The sequence below is a fragment of the Cervus elaphus genome, chromosome 7 (assembly GCF_910594005.1).
Source record: "Cervus elaphus chromosome 7, mCerEla1.1, whole genome shotgun sequence".
NCBI classification, from domain to species: Eukaryota; Metazoa; Chordata; class Mammalia; order Artiodactyla; family Cervidae; genus Cervus; species Cervus elaphus.
In genome coordinates, this window is record NC_057821.1 from 25,820,961 (window position 1) to 25,838,706 (window position 17,746).

The 17,746-nt window shown below is 47.0% G+C and overlaps 1 protein-coding gene across 1 annotated transcript in view; it reads right to left on the bottom strand.

The window, feature by feature from the left end:
* Positions 1-17,405, bottom strand: part of ELOVL5 (ELOVL fatty acid elongase 5) — a 66,589-nt gene extending 49,184 nt beyond the window's left edge. The window contains exon 1 of the mRNA XM_043907733.1: positions 17,130-17,405. The gene's annotated coding sequence lies outside the window, so the exon portion shown is untranslated. The remainder of the gene's footprint in view (positions 1-17,129) is intronic.
* Positions 17,406-17,746: the final 341 nt, after the last annotated feature.

The window sequence follows — 17,746 nt, forward strand, 5'->3', positions numbered from 1 at the left end:
TGTCCAGTAGTTAAGACTGTGAGCTTCCACTGCAGGGGGCACAATGCAGGCTTGATCTCTGATTGGGAACTAAGATCCCGCATGCCATGCTGTGAGGCCAAAAAATCTTTTCAAAAAAGTTTATTTCCTATTATATGATTTTTGCTTCAAAAAAAAAATTCAAATACTTAAAAAAAAAAAACAAACCAAAGCTACTTTTCCCCTCCCAATCCATAAAGGGAGGCTCAGCATCTCCTACTTGCCTGCCTCCTTCAAGAACTGATTGCTCAACTCTACTTCCCCCTTTATCTTCAATTTTTTATTAGCTGATAAGTCTGTTCGCGTCTCCCCAACCTAAAATCCTTCTCTCAACTCTATTCTACCCTTGAACATCACCTAGAACCATCTCAAGATTTCATAAAAAGCAGTCAACTTCAAACAGCCTTCACTTTCTTAGTTCTGTTTCTGGTGGTAAAACAGTCTACAGATGCTGAAATCTACATGCTACAAACACTTCTAAAAGTGACAGGTAAGATATACACAAAACTCCTATAAAAATGCATCGGCGAACTTGCAAGAAACTCTGAGGTCAAGATGGAAGCAGGCATGAGTCAGTAAAAGGAAGCTCTCAGATTCCCTGGGAGTTGTATCCTCTGGGGAGACGGGAGCCACACAGGGCTATTTAAAGGTAAATTAAAAGGAAGTGGAAAAACTCTGTTGCATTAGCCATATTCCAAGTGCTATAGTAACTACTACCCATGACTGGTGACTACTATACTGGACAATGCAAAACATATCCCACAGAAACACCTGAGCACGTGGAAGCAAGCGGCTCATTGATTCAAGACATCACAGAAACTGAGGTTATAAACAGCCTGAAAGAAGTCCCCAGAGTAAAGGATAGGGCAGGCGGATGCCGTGTTGACAGTTCCCAAAAGCAGAACGCTACATGGTCAGACATACAAAAAGGCCAGAAGGACCTTCTGGTAACACAAGAAAACAATAAAGCTTAAATGGTTACAAAGAACAAGGTGGAGATGTGGGGATGTGATGCTTGGCTTCCCTGATGGCTCAGAGGGTAAGCAAAATCATTGTTAAAATCAACAGTAATTAAAAAAAAAAAAGTTAAGAAGTATCTATCAAACAGACATGAACAAAAAAGAAATTAGCTATTTTGAAAACGATTCTAAAAGACAGCCAATCGGAAGGCCCAAATACAATAATGTACAGAAGGCAAAGAGAATGAGATTTAAAAAACAAAGTGAACATCTAAAAAGGTATTTACACCACACTGAGACCTTCTTAAGTTACTCCTTTCCGTTCTGGATTTTAATTTTAAAAACTGATGATATGGCATTTATGCAAGCAATCAGCATTGTCAGAGGACATAAATTTACTTTTAAATATTACCCTAAGGGTGGTACTTACAGACCTTAAAATGACCAAAACCAGTATACCCCATGAAGTTCACATATGAAGGTGACCTTCAGAGATCCTCCTGTGACATAAATCAAGAAATTTACTTAGGCAAACGATTCAGGAGGCTAGAGTTGATGAAATAACACCCTCCACCCCAAGGATGTTTTCATAGCCAAGTAGAAGGTTGGCTCTTATTTTAAAATACAGTAAATAGGGTCTAGGTAGAACAGGGGTTCTCAAATTGTAGGCCAGATACCCAAGGGTTCTTGGGTCCTTCTCAGGGGTTCTGTAAGATCAAGAATATTTTTGTAATGTTACCAAGAGATGACTTTTTCAATCTCATCTCATCATTAAGTGACCTAGAAGCTACAGGAAGTGTGATATCTCAGCAGACTGAATGCAGAAGCAGAGAAGAGGAGCCAGCTGTCTTTCATTAAGCCAGACACCAAAGTGATGGACAAAAACCTCAAACTGTTTTCACTAAAGTTTTGAAAAAAATTTTTTTTCATGAAAATATAGATCATGTCACCATATAATGAGCAACGGCTATTTTTAGATGTTGCTAATTATTTTAAAAATCAATGTCTAATAGGATGAATGTCAACAGGTAAAAGCCACAACAACAAAAGCTCTCTGAGGTTCTCAGCTTTTAAAAGTGCAAGTCCTAAGAATAAAAAGTCTGAGAGCTGCTGTATTAAAAATTGCAAACAGAATTTCTCCTCCTCTGTAAGGTTTCATCTCTACACTGGCATTATAAATTTGGCTTCTCAACTTATACGCAAAATTCCCAAATACCTCAAAAAGCACCAGTGAGCAACAATGAATAAAACATACAATATATATAATTTACAGCACTCTGTGAAATAAGTTCTTACCGATTTCCCAGTAAATCAGACTGTATATAGCAGGCTGGGCTGATTTTCATATTAGCATATGGGCTAAAACCTCTGAACGTTTCTTTAGCATGATACTAACTTTCCTTTCCAATGAAGATACTCTTCATGGAAATTCATTCACCAAAACCTAAAGTTTTAAGTAATAAATAAGACCTGCGCATCCCGTAGTGAAGTCACATTAGGTAGAATGTATTAACTCATCAGCCAGTATACAGATGCTAAAGAGCTTAAGTACTAACACATGTTATCATATATATATGAGAGAGAAAGCTCAGAATCAGCATTTTTCTGCCACAACAAAATACCTTTTAAAAAACCACACTTTCCATATGCCTATCACCTCAGTTGTCCAATTGTCACCGGGTCTTCAGTTCTCTGATTCATGATGCTAACGGGCTCAAGGGAGCTTCACGCAGGAGGTTTCCCAGCCTACTCAAGGGAGCTTGTCTTCCCTGTCCGGGGTTCACTTTCTTCTTCCTCTAAACCGTGTGTCAGTGGCAGGTACGTCCCTGACATCACCTGGGAAATGCAATTACCAACAGGAAAGCAGGGTCCCCACTGAATGGAGAAAAGCAGGTCAGCAGAGACAGAATGAATATGAGTAAGAGGGAGACATTTACAGGCCACACCCTTCTCTCCAAAATAAGAATCTGAGAGTGACATTACAGAGCTCCAAGCATGACTGCCATCGTTTATTCCTTTGACAGAGAGCAGTGCTAACCAGAGAAGGAAATTCATGTGCCGCTGAACACTCAGTTGCTATAAAGGTGCATCACGCCCTCCCATCTGTCTGTGAAGAAACCCAGGGCTTTCAGACCAGAGCTCAGGGCATTGAATTCACCTCAGGTCAAGGCCACAGAACAGCTATTTGCAGGTTTCTCTATAAAATGTTTTTCTATTTGCTTTCTGAGATTGGAATACATCAGAGAAAATGACTGCACGCCAAGCTGACCATCTCATTAAGGGAAACAATTTGATTTCAAGAGAAAAGAAACATCATGACTGTTTCGAGGGGACAGTAGCTGAAATGTCAAGAAGCGGCTCTGGGGATGGGACCAACACGTCCTCTCCCACCTCCTGATCAACACGGCTTAACTCTGCTGTACTTGGTTACACTTCCTGGATACTGTGGGGGCTCTGTCTTACCGGGGTACCAACTGATGTGAAAGACAACGCACGAGGTAGCACCCATAAGTCTTATTTAACCAAATCAACGGGCAAAGGGAAGAAAGAAGAGAAAGCTGAGTTGGTTAACTTAGAATGAATGGGATCTTCCTTCTAAGAAGAAGGAAATCATCTTATTTCCTTTTCTGGAGAATGAAATGGAACTCCTTGAAATTACACTGATTTTCTTCACATGTGGTTTATGGACACTGTGCATGGTAACTCACTTCAGTCGTGTCTGACTCTCTGTGACCCCGTGAACTGTAGCCCGTCAGGCTCCTCTGTCCATGGGATTCTCCCGGCAAGAATACTGGAGTGGGTTGCCATGCCCTTCTGCAGGGCATCTTCCCGACCCAGGGATCGGACCCAGGGATTAAACCTATGTCTCTTACGTCTCCTGCACTGGCAGGTGGATTCTTTATGACTAGGACCACCATTATCGGTCAACTCATCTTATAGGCTTTAAATTTTTGTCAAAGTTAAATTTAGTACAATCTTCACTGAAAACGTGTAAATGCAAATTACATGGTGCAACTGCCACCAAGTAGAAGGTCAGTGATCAGAGAGGGAAGACGGCAGCAACAGACAAGTAGGAAGGCAATGAGTGTGGTGCTACAGAAAAACACCTCCATCGCCGATACACTTGTCACTTCAACCACTGCAACCAAGTTCATTATAAAGAACAAAGGAATTCAGAAACCAAGGACTTTCAGGACGTAACCAAGTCTAAAACAAGTGTATATATAGTTCAGTGGCAAACTGATATTTAAAAAAACAAATTTTATTATCTAGCAAGTACCATCCATTTCCCTTTTGCTAGGACAAGCCAAGTGTTGTTTAGGCTCCATCCTCCCCAGCTCAGTAGGTGAGATCTGATAGGGTCAGGACTCAGGGTGTGTATGTGTGGTGGGGGGTAGTGACCACTAGTGACTGGCTGGCTGACAGACCAACGGGAGCCACAGAGGCTTCTGGGAAGATGACATGCAACACAAGGTGAACTATGCAAGGGTCGTGAGATTATGTTATTTCTAGTTTTTTAAAACAATAATTTAGTATTGACTTATTTTTATTTGCTAAAATTTTTTTAAAGGTTCATAGAATTCAAGTGGCAGAAAAAAAAATGTAGACAAAAAACACTAGGAAAAAACTTCTTAATGTTAAGGAATGTGACCTATTAAATCCTTCAAAAGAGCTGCTGAGTTTCTTCACCATAAAAAAATTTAAAGAAAAGGAACAGATAAGTCATGACCAATGACACCCAGTCCTGTATCCCCAAGCCCACACTCAAGCACTGTTTCCACGCGCTTGTGCCACCGACATATACATGGTGCGTCTGCACCTCAGACCCAACAAGCCAAGCCTCCCTGCCTCCTGACTCCATCCAGGTGATTCTGCTCTTGCCCAATCACCTTCCAGGAACCCAGTCCTGAAAGCACGCTCCCCCCTGCATGGATCCCAGGCCAGCCCTGTGACTCCAGTCACCCTACCCCCATCCTGTCCTATCACCTCTTTGCCAGAACCTCCCTTTGCCTATCAACTCCCTGGCCTCCAGAACCTCCCCGCATCCAATCCTTACATCTTTCACACTGATCTCTTAAAGCTCAACTCATTCACTCAGCACACACTTACTGACCGTGTCTCTAGTAACCAAGGACCACAAACTTAGTGGCTTGTTGTTGTATTAGTCGCTCAGTCATGTCCAATTGTGTGACCCCATGCACTGCAGCCCACCAGGCTCCTCTGTCCATGGAATTCTCCAGGCAAGAATACTGCAGCAGGTTGCCGTTCCTTTCTCCAGGGGATCTTCATGACCCAAGGATCGAACCTGGGTCTCCCGCACTGCAGGCAGATTCTTTACCATCTGAGCCACCAAGGAAGCCCCAGAAGTTCTTTTAACAACACAAGTGTATCTTATAGGTCAGAAGTCCAAAACGGGTCTCACTGGACTAAAATCAAGGCATGGGCCTGACTGCTTTTTGGAGGCTTTATGGGAGAATCCTTCTCCTGGCCTTTTCTAGCTTCTACAGGCTGCCTTCTATCACTCCACTCACAGTTACCTCCTCCGTCCTCAAGGTCAGCAACATTGGGCCCAGTCTCCTCACACCCCATCCTTCTCATTCTTTCCAACCCCCCTCTCTTCCACATTTAAGGACCCTTGAAAAGTGAAAGTTGCTCAGTCATGTCCTACTCTTTGCGACCTCATGGACTACATAGTCCAAGGAATTCTCTAGGCCAGAATACTGCAGTGCGTAATCTTTCCCTTCTCCAGGGGATCTTCCCAACCCAGGGACCAAACCCAGGTCTCCTGCCTTGCAGGTGGATTCTTTACCAGCTAAGCCACGAGGCAAGCCCCTTAAGCACCCTTGGGGGTTGGTTATACTGAGCCCACCTGGAAAACCTAGGACACTCCATCTGCAGCCTTAATGCTCCACACAGTCACAAGTGATGGGAAACTGGGACACATCTTTGAGGGACTTTATTCTGCTGCCCACAAGCACCTGATATGAGGACCTGGGCATGGCCAACATGAAACGCAGACTTTGCCGTCAAGCTCCAGTCAGTCCTTTAATACCAAATGTTAATTGGCCCCCAGTGCTTAAAGAGTTAAGCCTAAACCACTTAATCTTACAGGGAAGCCTTCCTTGATTTCCAAACACTCCCGCGGGATTTACTTTATCTCCCTGAAGTCCCCTCGTACTGATCTCAACCTGCAGAGCTGGGAGCACCCAGCTCACCCACTTCTGCTCACAGCCACCCCAGGGCCTGCACCGCGCTCGCCCCAGCAGACGCTCTCCACGCTCCAGCTCACACACCACCTGCCCTCTCCGACGCCCAACAAAGCCCTGTGGCCCCAGCTGGCCATTCGGCAGGGACACAAAGAGTTCAGGCAGGGGGGTGCCCCCGCGCTGCCGCCAGCTGACTGTGCGGCCCGGCCCCGCCATCTGATCTCTCCGCCTTGCTTTCATCAGCTGTCCGGTGAAAAGCAGCCCAAACTATTTCTAAATCTGCTCCCAGTTGTAGGAAATCCTCCATCCCGAAAGCCACTATCCAATCAAGGTCAGCATCACATCAGCTGAACTACTGCACTTCCTCCTGATGGAGGGTCCCTGCCTCTGGTCTTGGCATTGCTTCCCACTTCCCAAAAAGCATCTTTCCAGGTTACGCCTCTCAAAACCAGTTAAAGGCTCTTAGGACAATGCTCAGATCCCTCAATGCGGCCTCAGGCCCCTGCATCCTCCTTTGCTTCTCCTTATAATCAGTTCCTCATGTGCTACCTGCCTCCTCCTTCACAGCCTCTGCCTGAACGCCTGCTTCTGCTCTCCAGCAGGCAGATGTCTGCTCAGTCTCCTGGCACCCTTCCCCGGCCCCCTGGGTCTGATTTAGGGGGTCCCTTCCTGTCTGCCCACAGCACCCCACACTGCGCTCTCAGTGCTCGTCACTATGGTACCAGCATCTGTTCCCTGTCAGTCTCTTCCACAGACTCCAACTTCCACGTGGGTGGCACAGTCACTCTCGTCCACCCTAGTACAGGCCGGGGGGCGGTCACCAGGATTCCGGGTACAGCAGCAGGACTCTGAGCTGCCCACAGCCACTCAGAACCAAGATGAGATTTCTCAGTCTGTCTGCAGATTCGTGAGGCTGCATGTTTAAAGTCCTGGCTAACGGAGACATAAGCAACACTGTCGAGGGTTGGTTTCTGGGAACTTCCCTTAAGAGAAAACACGACTGAATCCTCAGCACCTTCTACTGTGTCTCCTTCTCCATCCTGCTGCCTCTGAGCCCGACACACAGTGAGCTAGGAGCCTGCAGCTGGTCATCCTTGTACCCTTTCCCCAGCCCTTTGTGCAAAATACAACTAACACCTTGTTTTGAGATGCCATCAGTGGAGCCATTATTCTGGGGTCTCTGTCACTTGCACTCAAACCTAGCGGCAACACACAGCCCTCCCCACAGCACCAACAATGACCTACTGCGCCAGCTTCACACCTCACCTCTCCCACTGGGTTATGATCTGTCAGTAGGTGTACTGTCGTGTGTCTCTGCAGGATCCAAGCACTAGAGCAGAGGGCAGCAGAGAACACGATGGGGAGTAAGTGCGTATGGTCAGTGAATCAGTGACCACGTGGCAACTGAAGCAGACAGGCTCCGTCCAACCTACATGGGCCACCTTAACTTGGCTCAGTGTTGAGGCCAACCAAAATTAGGTTAAAAAGAGAGTGTCAGTTTCGACCATTATTTGACCAGGGAATAGCCGAAAGGTTAGACACCGGCGTGCGTTCTCTTCCTTCTTTGGACACAGTGCCACAATAAATCCCTGGTTCATTCCACCTACCAGGTAACATGCAAATAAAATAAGCAAGGCCCTTTAACAGAGCACGTTGAAACAGCAACCTCTGCTCCTGGCAGACGGCGGGGGGACGTCTAACAATTTGCTCTATTCCCTCAGCCTGGTTGGGGGAACGGCAACCCTAAGCAGGGACTCCAGCCCCCTAAGGCTGCTGTCTCCCAGGGCCGGCTTCCCCGGGTGGGCTCCTCATCTGTGCAGTGTTACAAACTCTCAAACTCCTCAGGCTATTGAGGCATACTCACCCTTCACAAAGCCATAAGCACAGATTCCAGAACTGATTATACCCAGAAGGTACACAGAGAAACATTTATGCAAATAATTGCCAGATACCTACCACATGCCAGACAGCACACAGGTACCAAGGATACACAGGGAACATGCCAGACCTGGAGCAGAGAGGGGAGGAAAGCACTCGTTGTCCTCCCCTGATGAGGAGGAGGCTGACGCACACAGAGGTCAGCTGGCTATAACCAAGGTTACAAGAGTCAGAAGGGGTAGGAACAGCTAACTGAGTAAACAGCATCAAAGGTTCCAGGGTGTGTGAATCTGACTTACAATGAACAGGGCCTTTTCTGCTGTTTAGTTGGCTCTGCTTTCGTGTGTTTTTGTCAGTGGGGAGCAATCGAGGAAGCAGTGCTGAGCAGAGATGGAGCTGACAGGGCAGGTGGGGAGAAGTGAGTCTGTGGGGTGTTCAGAGTGAGAAGTGCAGGCAGGAAGTGAAGCGGGATCAAGGATGGCCCTAAGGGAAAGTAAACGAAGCTTTCAGTATGGAGTGTGTGGATCCCACTGACGTGTCAGAAGATCTCCGTGACAGCCAGGTTGGGACCTGAACACAGAGGCAGAAAGGAGTCAGGGGAAACCAGCTGCCAAGGGCTGGCGTGCTGTGAAGGCAGGGCGGCAGCGGACACAGCAGAGCCCGAATGGACAACACTTGGTGACTGACAGATAGAGGAAAGGAGGAAGGATGTGGTTGATGGGAGAAGGACCCTGGCACTGATGGCCTGGGCAAACTGGTGCCGGGGATGCTTCGGGTCGTGCCGGCAGACGGGAGACAGGTTTGGAGGGCGACCAAGTGAATCAGCTGATGAGAAGTTGGAGCTTCTGATGAATCTGGAGCTCAGAAGACAGAAGTGGATTAGAAATAAATGTCTGAGATGGACAGCAGGTGGGCAGGTGGATACGTGAATCCGTGGACAAGGAAATCACCCACTGAGATTGGGTTTCCAACAGTACTTTGCAATGATTCACCTACATTTTGAATTTTGGAAGTCCTTTATAACATGCCAGTCTCATTTGTAAAAAGATGGTAAACTCAAGCATGGAGCTCCGTACCAGGGCCGGATGTAGGGCACCCACCATCACTCTGTATTCAGAGCCACCTTCCTCTGGGGTTACTGAGCCTCTTCCAAACTACCATGTCGTGCAAAGCAAACAGGAAGGAGCTGCCATAACAAGCACAGTACATAAAGCATTCTCCGGGACATGAGGTCCCGAAACACTGTATTTAAGGGCTTATTTGGAGAAGCTCTGACCTGTTTCACAAGGCAACCACCTTCTTGGATGAAGCAGACTTGCAGACAATCAACGGCTGCACTGATGAGGACAGGCGATCCTCTGCAAGTCTTTAACTGGTCCCTTAAAGACCCGGCTTCAGGAGACTGAGCTCTACTTCAACCCCATTTCTAACATACAAATCAGACTGCAATTGCAAGTGGCTGGGAGATAAACATTTAAGAGGCTTTTAAGCAACATCATCTGCTGTGAGCAGCTGCTTGTAATTCTAAATCTGACTGCAGCCTCTTAACTGATGTGATTCCTTGAATATTCAAAATAAATTATCATGTTCTCCAAGATAACCCATTACAAAATATACAAAGGCAGTGTTACAGCCTCAGCTGAAATGAAAAGAGAATGGAGGGACATAATTAACAGAGATAAGTTACGCACCCCCTCGAGAGAAAAGGTCTTAGATTTTAAATTCAAACAGTGTAACATAAGTAAGGATATGACAGGAAAACACATTTCTTTTTTATAAAAAAAAAATTCAATCTAAACCCCCACATTTTATAATTGCTCAGGTGCAGGGTGCGAGGGGGGTGATAAGAGGAACAGGCAGAGTTAAAATGTATTTAAAAAAGGAAAAAAACCTACTATCATGTGGCATATTTAAAAGCAAACACAACCCAGTAATTATCTATCATCTCCTCTACAGCCAACAGTTATTTTACCACCTGGTTACATTCCATGCTAATATATAAACCATTCTGAATTCTGTGATCCTCGTATTTTAGGGATTATGGTACTTAGAGCCATCATAATATTGTCAGACCTAGGGACCCACACCCAGAAAGAAAACTAAGAAGTCCTAAAAGAGAAAGAATCCCAGGAGAACTAAAGGGGTGGGGAAGGTGTTAGTCTCAACAACCTGAACAAGCAGCCTTTAAATCAGGCCCGTGTCAGAACGACCTAGATGTTCTCAAAACACACACGATGTACATCTCTACCCAAGGGAAAGCAGGAGGCTCCCTAGAGGATGAGGGTGCCCTTGCCTCCCAGCCCACACCGCTCAGGTCTTACACAACTTGTAGATCAAACCCAGGTGGGCCTGGGGCCAGACGAGGAAACTGATGCTGGACACCTTCGACCAGGCTGGATCTGAACCCTGCCTCTGCCACCTGCTAGCTGGGAGGCCTTGAACAAGTCACCTAACTTTCTGTGCCTTAGTTTCCTCATCTGTAAAACTGGGGGTACCTACCTCATGGGGGGGCTTTGGTGGTGAAGTACCTTAGAAAAGTACCTAACATGTAGTATATTTAGCACCCACAGATCAGCCTCATCCTCCTCCTAAGTCCCAAAGTATTACACTGCTCAACTGCAGCATCACTTATTCTTCTGAAGAACATTATTTAGCTGACTCAATCTTCTATTATAAACAATGCTTCAGTGAACGTCCTAGTCAATAGAGAGATTTTTTTTTTAATGATGCTCACCAAATTCAGTCAGTCCCCTACTTAACTTTTATGTATAATACTGATAGTCTCAACAGCCCCTCCGCCCCAAAGTAGGCACAGATGTCTCAGAGGTGCAGCGATTGGCCCACCAATGCCTGCCAAGTTCTCAGGGCACAGCTGGACCCCTGGTTCCATGCAGCTACTAACCTGAAAGGCCTCTTCTCCAGTCCCCTTCCTACTGCTCTGCTAACTTTTAAAAGATGTAGTAGATACTTTTAATAAATGCACTTTAGATCCATAGTAAACATTTGGAAGTTTTGTAAGAGGTAAACTCAAACTTTCACAAAGGTACACATCAGCTCAAAAACAGGGTAGACACAAGTGTCAACAGCTCCTATAAATATTAAGGTAATGTACTTTTTCTGCCAAAGCCTGAAGCAGAGGTACCCTAAATGCTACCCACAAGGGACATTAGCACATGGCGAAACTTCCCAGTGAAGCAAATGAATAATTACTGAATTCGGTGTCATGAGAACTATTCTTTGGGGAAGGAGAAATTCACAACAATTACTTTGTAGGAGCATGTGCCGTGCCAAGACAAAAGGAACAGGTACTCCAGGATTCAGGATAACTCAGATAAGGACCGGAGTGGCCAACTCTCCAGTGTGGCTCTAATTAGGCCTGTTTAGTATGCACGTATCAGAGGTTAGCTCTGACAGGGTGAAAGTGTTGACAACAGGGGAAGAATTGTAACATAGAGATGGAACCTCTAACCAGCATATGTTCACAAGAGGGCGTGAACTTAGTAGTAGGACTGTCATTTGAAGCTGCAGTTGTTTCAAGAAAATGGTTATTCTAACCAGAGAAAGCATGAGAGTCCCAGCACTAGAAATCTTAAGTGAAAAACTATTCTCTAAACCCCAGTCAGCAAGAAGACATCAAACAAAAGGTACTGAAGTCTAACAAGATACAAGGAACACTGAGGTTATCACACACCACTGCGCTCAAATGGGACCAGAAGGGGTGCGGGCAGGGAGGACAGGATTCAGTCTTCCTAAAAACTCCGCAAGTATGACTATTTTCAATCCAGGGGCCACACAATTTTAAAAGCAAATGTATTCGAGTCAAATAAAAGTATCCTCATGGAGGAAACATTCCAGAAGGAATCAAGCGGCTTGGTAATGGTAACATTTATGGGTTGAAATCAGGGTGGGATGGGAAGGCGCGTCTATGACACAAACCCCAACATGAGGAGGATCTACCTTTCTGAACAACTAACTCTGCTAAGCCGGAATAACTCCAGCGGTTACGTTTAACTTCTTAAAGAGAAAACTGTAATTTCCACCCCTGATTTCTGACATCTACCTTTCAAAGACCTAAAGGATTTCAACTTTCATTCTCTATCCCTGATCAAACAGAAGCAAAGGATTTGCTCTCTGCAAAAGCGAAAATAAAAAATTTTTGTTCTGAAAGGATCCTGAAATTCACCTTGGTATAACTGTTTAGTTTTAAAGTAAAGGGCCAACGCCCAGAGTTGATTTAAGGTTGATGGCCGATTTAGGATAACAAACCAGGGCAGCCAGGTTCTATACAAGGATGAGGCACCCTACCCAAACCACTGTGCCTTCCAAACCTCTCAGATTACTTCCGTTACAATAAACAAAGGAATACGCATGTGCTTTACTATAATCCAGTATTACAATGTTTATTTTATGTGAGTTTAGGTAATTCAGTGGATGAGAGGACCCAGAGGTCTTGGTTCTTACTCTGCCAGCAACTGACTCCACAAGTTCACCAATACTGAGACTTTCCTTTTCTCATCCACAAGCACGTTGATTTCAGCAATATTAAAATGGGAAAGAGGGCTCGTGTGATTTTACCATGTCACTGATTACAAGCTTTATCACTAGCCAGGTATGTTAAAATGTGAAAAACTGTCTGAAAATTGATGAGATGTGGTGGAAACACGTCCTTCGAATGTAGCAGACAGACACTGGCTGCAAAGAGGAATGGGGACCAGAGGGGGAGAAAGGGCCTGTCTGGATGGATCAGGGGCCCTTGAGATGCTTCCACTGCAGAACAAAGCCTCCTCTCCCTCCCTCTATGACACTGCAGTTCTTCTAACCCCCACGCCCGCCCGAGAGCACCGTTCCTCTTGCTGGCCCTCAATCCAGCTGGTCTTCAAGTTGCATAGATCTTCTCCTAGAGACATTCTCAAAAGATTAGCGCACTCCAGCCTGTGCTTGTGGCCATGGCTCCAGCCGAGGCCTCACCGCTGCCCCGGCCTACTCCAACAGCCTCCAAGTCCGCCCTCATATCCCCTGTGTCCATCCTCACCAATCCATCCCACGCATTCTGACAATACTCACGTCCCTGGAGCACAACATTCACGATACACTCCTTCCAGTCCAAAAGCCTCAGTGGTCTTGTGACATCTCAGGAAAGACAATAGGCTAGGAGGGCAAGACCACCCAGGCTAGAATGCTTTATGACCTTGGGCAAGCATCTAAACTTCTGAGCCTCCATTTCCTCACCTGTAAAGTGAGAATGCTTAGAGTACCAACTAATAGTACTTGAGAAAAATCCATGTAAAGGCTCAGTGCAGAGTCTGACACGTAGTAATAGTTTAATAAAAGTTAGCCCTTATTATCAACAACTTGTCCTTCTAACCTTTCTTTCCACTTCTGCCTGTCAGCTTCATGCATCTGGGCTACTTGCTTTAATGTCCAATGGTGCACTTGTCTGCTCTCTAAACTTTCTCTCCTAGAATGCCCGTCCTCTGTGCACCCGTAAGATTCCTCTATGAAGGGTAAGGTGAAATTCAAATGTGGATTCCATTCTGTTTCATTTAATTGAATCCTCTCTTTGATGGGGCCCGACATCCTTAGAGGCCCTTATAGCTGATACTGGCAAACACCACTATATCCACAGAGAAATTCCCTGAAGGTGTAGTTTAGCAGCCAGGTAGGTGAGGTGAAACTTAAATCCACATCCTCAGTTTGGGATGGGATCCAGGATATCAGATTTCCACTCTTCTAGTTATTACTTCAAGTAACCAAGGCCTAAATCAAGGCCAAGGACCCTCTCTGGAAAGTGGTGGAAGTTCCCACATGTGAATATGGTAACAGGGGGTTCTAGACTGTAACTGGCAGTCATCTTGCAAGATCAGCCTATGGACATAACAAACATCTGAGAAGACTTCAGAGAAACAGAACATAAGTTCTGCCTCTGGGACTTTTCAGGTCGGGTGGTCATTTAAGCCCATCTGGCACTGGGTTCTCTGTCTCTTGCATCCTAACCAACTGGGCAGTGTGAGGTGTTGATAACCTGGCAAGCTCTGCCATAAAGCTTTCCCAGATACAGTAAGACAAGTCCCTTCCCCCCTCAGAAATCTGCTTCTGATCCCCTTCTAGTCTAAGGTGCAGATTAAGTACAGTGTAAAAGGATTAAAGTATAAGCCACTTCAGAAAGCCCTTTGGAGTCAGAAACTGTGTTGTTCAGCTTTGTATACAACCCCAAGACACACACACAGCACACACTCAGTAACTGACAAGCCAATAAATTAATAGAGTGAATCAAATGTGGGCTAAAAGGAAAGAACAGACTTTACAGATGTGAAAGATGGCAAATTGTTAACCTTGGATGGCTTGAAGATGAACCTTTAATCATGAGGTTAGATTTTTAAGTTACAGAGTAACAGAGTTACAGAAAGGGCAGGGCCCACTGAACAAATCCAAGCAGCACAAGGACAGAGGACAGGGCAGGTAAGTTGCAGGAGACAGATCTACATGATTTGGACAAGTCACCTGGCATCTCTGGGCCTCAGTTCTCAATTCTTTATAAAACAGGTAGGGGACATCACTTCCCACAGGGAGGCTGTAAGAATTATCTATGGAAAGCAACTATTAATAGGAAGGTGCCCACATCAGTAATACCTGAAACTGAATGTATGCAAAGACAAACCCATTGGGTCACTAATGGAAACAGTAACTGTTCCCATCAGTAACATAAGAGTTGGTAGGCACAAAGGAGGGCTTAAAAATAATTAGAATTTTTCTTAGGGGAGAGGGACAGGATGTGGCTGAGTGAGGGGCTGAGTAAAAAGTAGAACCATCATTCATACTCTCTACTATCTACTTAGGCATCAAAGTCACCCTAGAAGATGGTAAACAGCTTTGCCGTGATTTCTGTAATTTAAGTTGGAAATAAGACACCCCAGGACTGATACTCACTTCTACAAACAGAAGGACAATCAACAGTTATGCTGAGAGAAAACAAGGAGGTAGTGGCAAAGAGATCCTTGCAAACATCCCCAAATTAAAAATTCTGACACCTCCCCCCAGGCCCCAAAGAAAAAGCTCAGTTGATCCCAGGGAAAGGGATAACTCACCTCATTTTCAACTGCGGCTTTGCTGGAATACGTGTCTGTGAAAACCCAGTTTTAAATATTTTCTCAGTTATTTGAGATTCTCCAGCTTTATTCCGGGCCACATCTGCTAAACCTCACTTCCCCTTCCCCAATAAGAAAAATAAGTGAAGAAGAAACATTTATCAAACCACTATTTGGCAAGCCCCCATCCTGGGCACTTTCAACTGTATCATATCATGGAATCCCTAACAGTTCTGCAACATGAAACCCGTGGACAGAAACGATTTCGAAATTGAGTCAAGAAGCTGAGGACAGAATCTGAAGTAATGAGGTACTGTTCTTGAAAAAAATATCTGACCATCAAATCTTAATACATTCTCTACTTTCACTTTCAGCTAAGTTCTGTTCTATATTCTGTAAAACTAGCCATCAGTAACCATCAGTAACATTCCTCCTTTCGTTTTCAGTTAGAAACAAAACAAAACAAAACAAACAAACAAAAAAAAAAAATGCGAAAAACAATCTGTCCAGAAAAACTTCCTGCCGATGAAAAGTTATAATCTAGGGTAAGAATGTAAAAGGGACACGAGTGACATTTCTCTTTCAAGATTTCCCTGGAGAATCGCGAACAGCATCCAAGCGGACAGAAAAAGTGATGCTCTTGTCCCCTCACCGCGGATGGAAAGTTATAGGGTTCATCCACAGCCACCGAACGCCAAACAGGTTGTGTCCGTATCTCTAGATTCTGCCCGGCTGTTGGCTGAGAGGTGCAGGCAAAACAAGTGCAAACCAACAGGTTATCTACTGAGTGGTTAGGGAAACAAAACCTAAGTTACAAAACCTAACAAGCAACACGAGCTCTTCCGTGCCACCCCATAAAGAAAGCACTTCCTGCCACCGGTCCCGCTATTAAAGAATTAAGGCTCACTCTCCCGTCGCAACCCTAGGTTCCGCAGCCCAGCTCGTAGGTCATGCACTGGATTCTTCCATTCGGGACTCCCCACCCCCACCCCAAAGTGGGCCAAGTGCATCATCCAAATTTGCAATCAAGAAGCCAAGAGCTGAGCTCAACTACAGTCGTGAGCAGGGGAAACCATCACCCTAAAAGTGCAAGGGCACGGAACGGTTGGTTGCAAGACACAGTTCTGAAGAGCAAGTCTTGCTCCAGGCACGACTCCCTCTACCCCGAGGCGGGCTTGTGAACGCTGGGGTAGGGTGGGGGGCGAGTCTTATCTGCGTTTAAACTATAAAAGAGGACTTTTCCTTGCTACTGGCGGCAGACACGACCCGGCCGCGAGCCGCTCCAGCCCGCGACCCCACCGCTCTCGCGCCCCGATTCCCTCAAGAGCAGCCCAGGTGGTTCCCGAGTCCCCGCCCCCGCGCTTCCCCACCGGCCTCATCCTCTCCGAGGACCGCTGGCTATCTGGTTTTAATAAAAACCGAAGCGTTCCCAGGCTAGCGGGCTCGCCTCCGGGGCGGGGGCAGAGGCGGGAGGGCAAGAGAGAAAACGAAAGGCCCGAGGAGACCGACCCGCGCCGCGACCCCCGGGCCCCGCGGTGGTTCTCCCGGCTCACGCGGGTTTTGTTCTCCGAGGAAGCGCTATCGCTCTCGGGGCTCTTCCCTGGACCTCCGGCCGCGCGTTCCTCTAGTCCGGGCGGGTGAACCCGAGCGCAGAGCCCACCCGCCCTGCCTCCCGTAGACGAACCGGGTGCGTTCCCGCCGCGCCAGTCAGTGGGCACATCGCCTGCCGGCGGCTTCCACCGCTGAACAGGTGAGACAGCATCGCGCCGAAACGGCCGAGATGCCTGCCGTCGCGCCCTGAGACCCGGGTCCGGCGGGCTCCTTCGCCACGCGGTCGCAGCGCGGGCCGGGCCGGCAGTAGCTCGTGCGCACCGGTTCAGAACCCAACCGCCGGGTTGCATCCCTCGGTCCCGGCCGCGCGCCGGCGCGGGTGTCATGGCCGAGCGGCGGCCGGCCGAAGTTTTCCGGAGCCGCCCGCTTACCTCTTAGGCCGAGCGCAGCGGCGGCTCGGAGAAGCGGCTAGGCGGCGGTGGCGGCGGAGCCCGGGGACCAGCCGAGCGGGGAGGAGGCTTGAGAGAGGTATCGGCCAGCAGGAGCAGCGGCGATGGGAAGAGGAAGGCGCCGGGTATCTACAATCAGAACGTGGGCTGACCGTGACGTCACAATGGCGCGGCCAGCCAATCGCCGTCCGGAGGCCGAATCTAGCGCTATGATGTCATGCGGCCTGGGAGCCAATCGTGAGACAATAGAACTTTCGTGATTGTAAATTCCAGAATCCGATGCAGTGGAGAGCCGTGGTCCGGGTTGGTCCCCTCTGGTTCACGTGTCTCTGGGCGATTTTATCCGCTTTCTTCCTAATAAGCCTGCGTGGAACGCAGAGCCTGCGCAATAGCACCGGTGAAGTTCCTGATGCCCTGAACTCTGCTCTCTCAGTGCCAGGCGTGGCAGGGTTGTGTGGCTGCGTTTGGACGGCAGACGCCCACTGTGGTGCTGTCTCCTCGCGGGTTCTGGAAGGGAGCCAGTTCTTGATTTCAGGTGAAAGGGTTAAATGCCTACGGAGAGTACCAGAGCTAACGAAATAGGGCAGCAACAAAAAAAG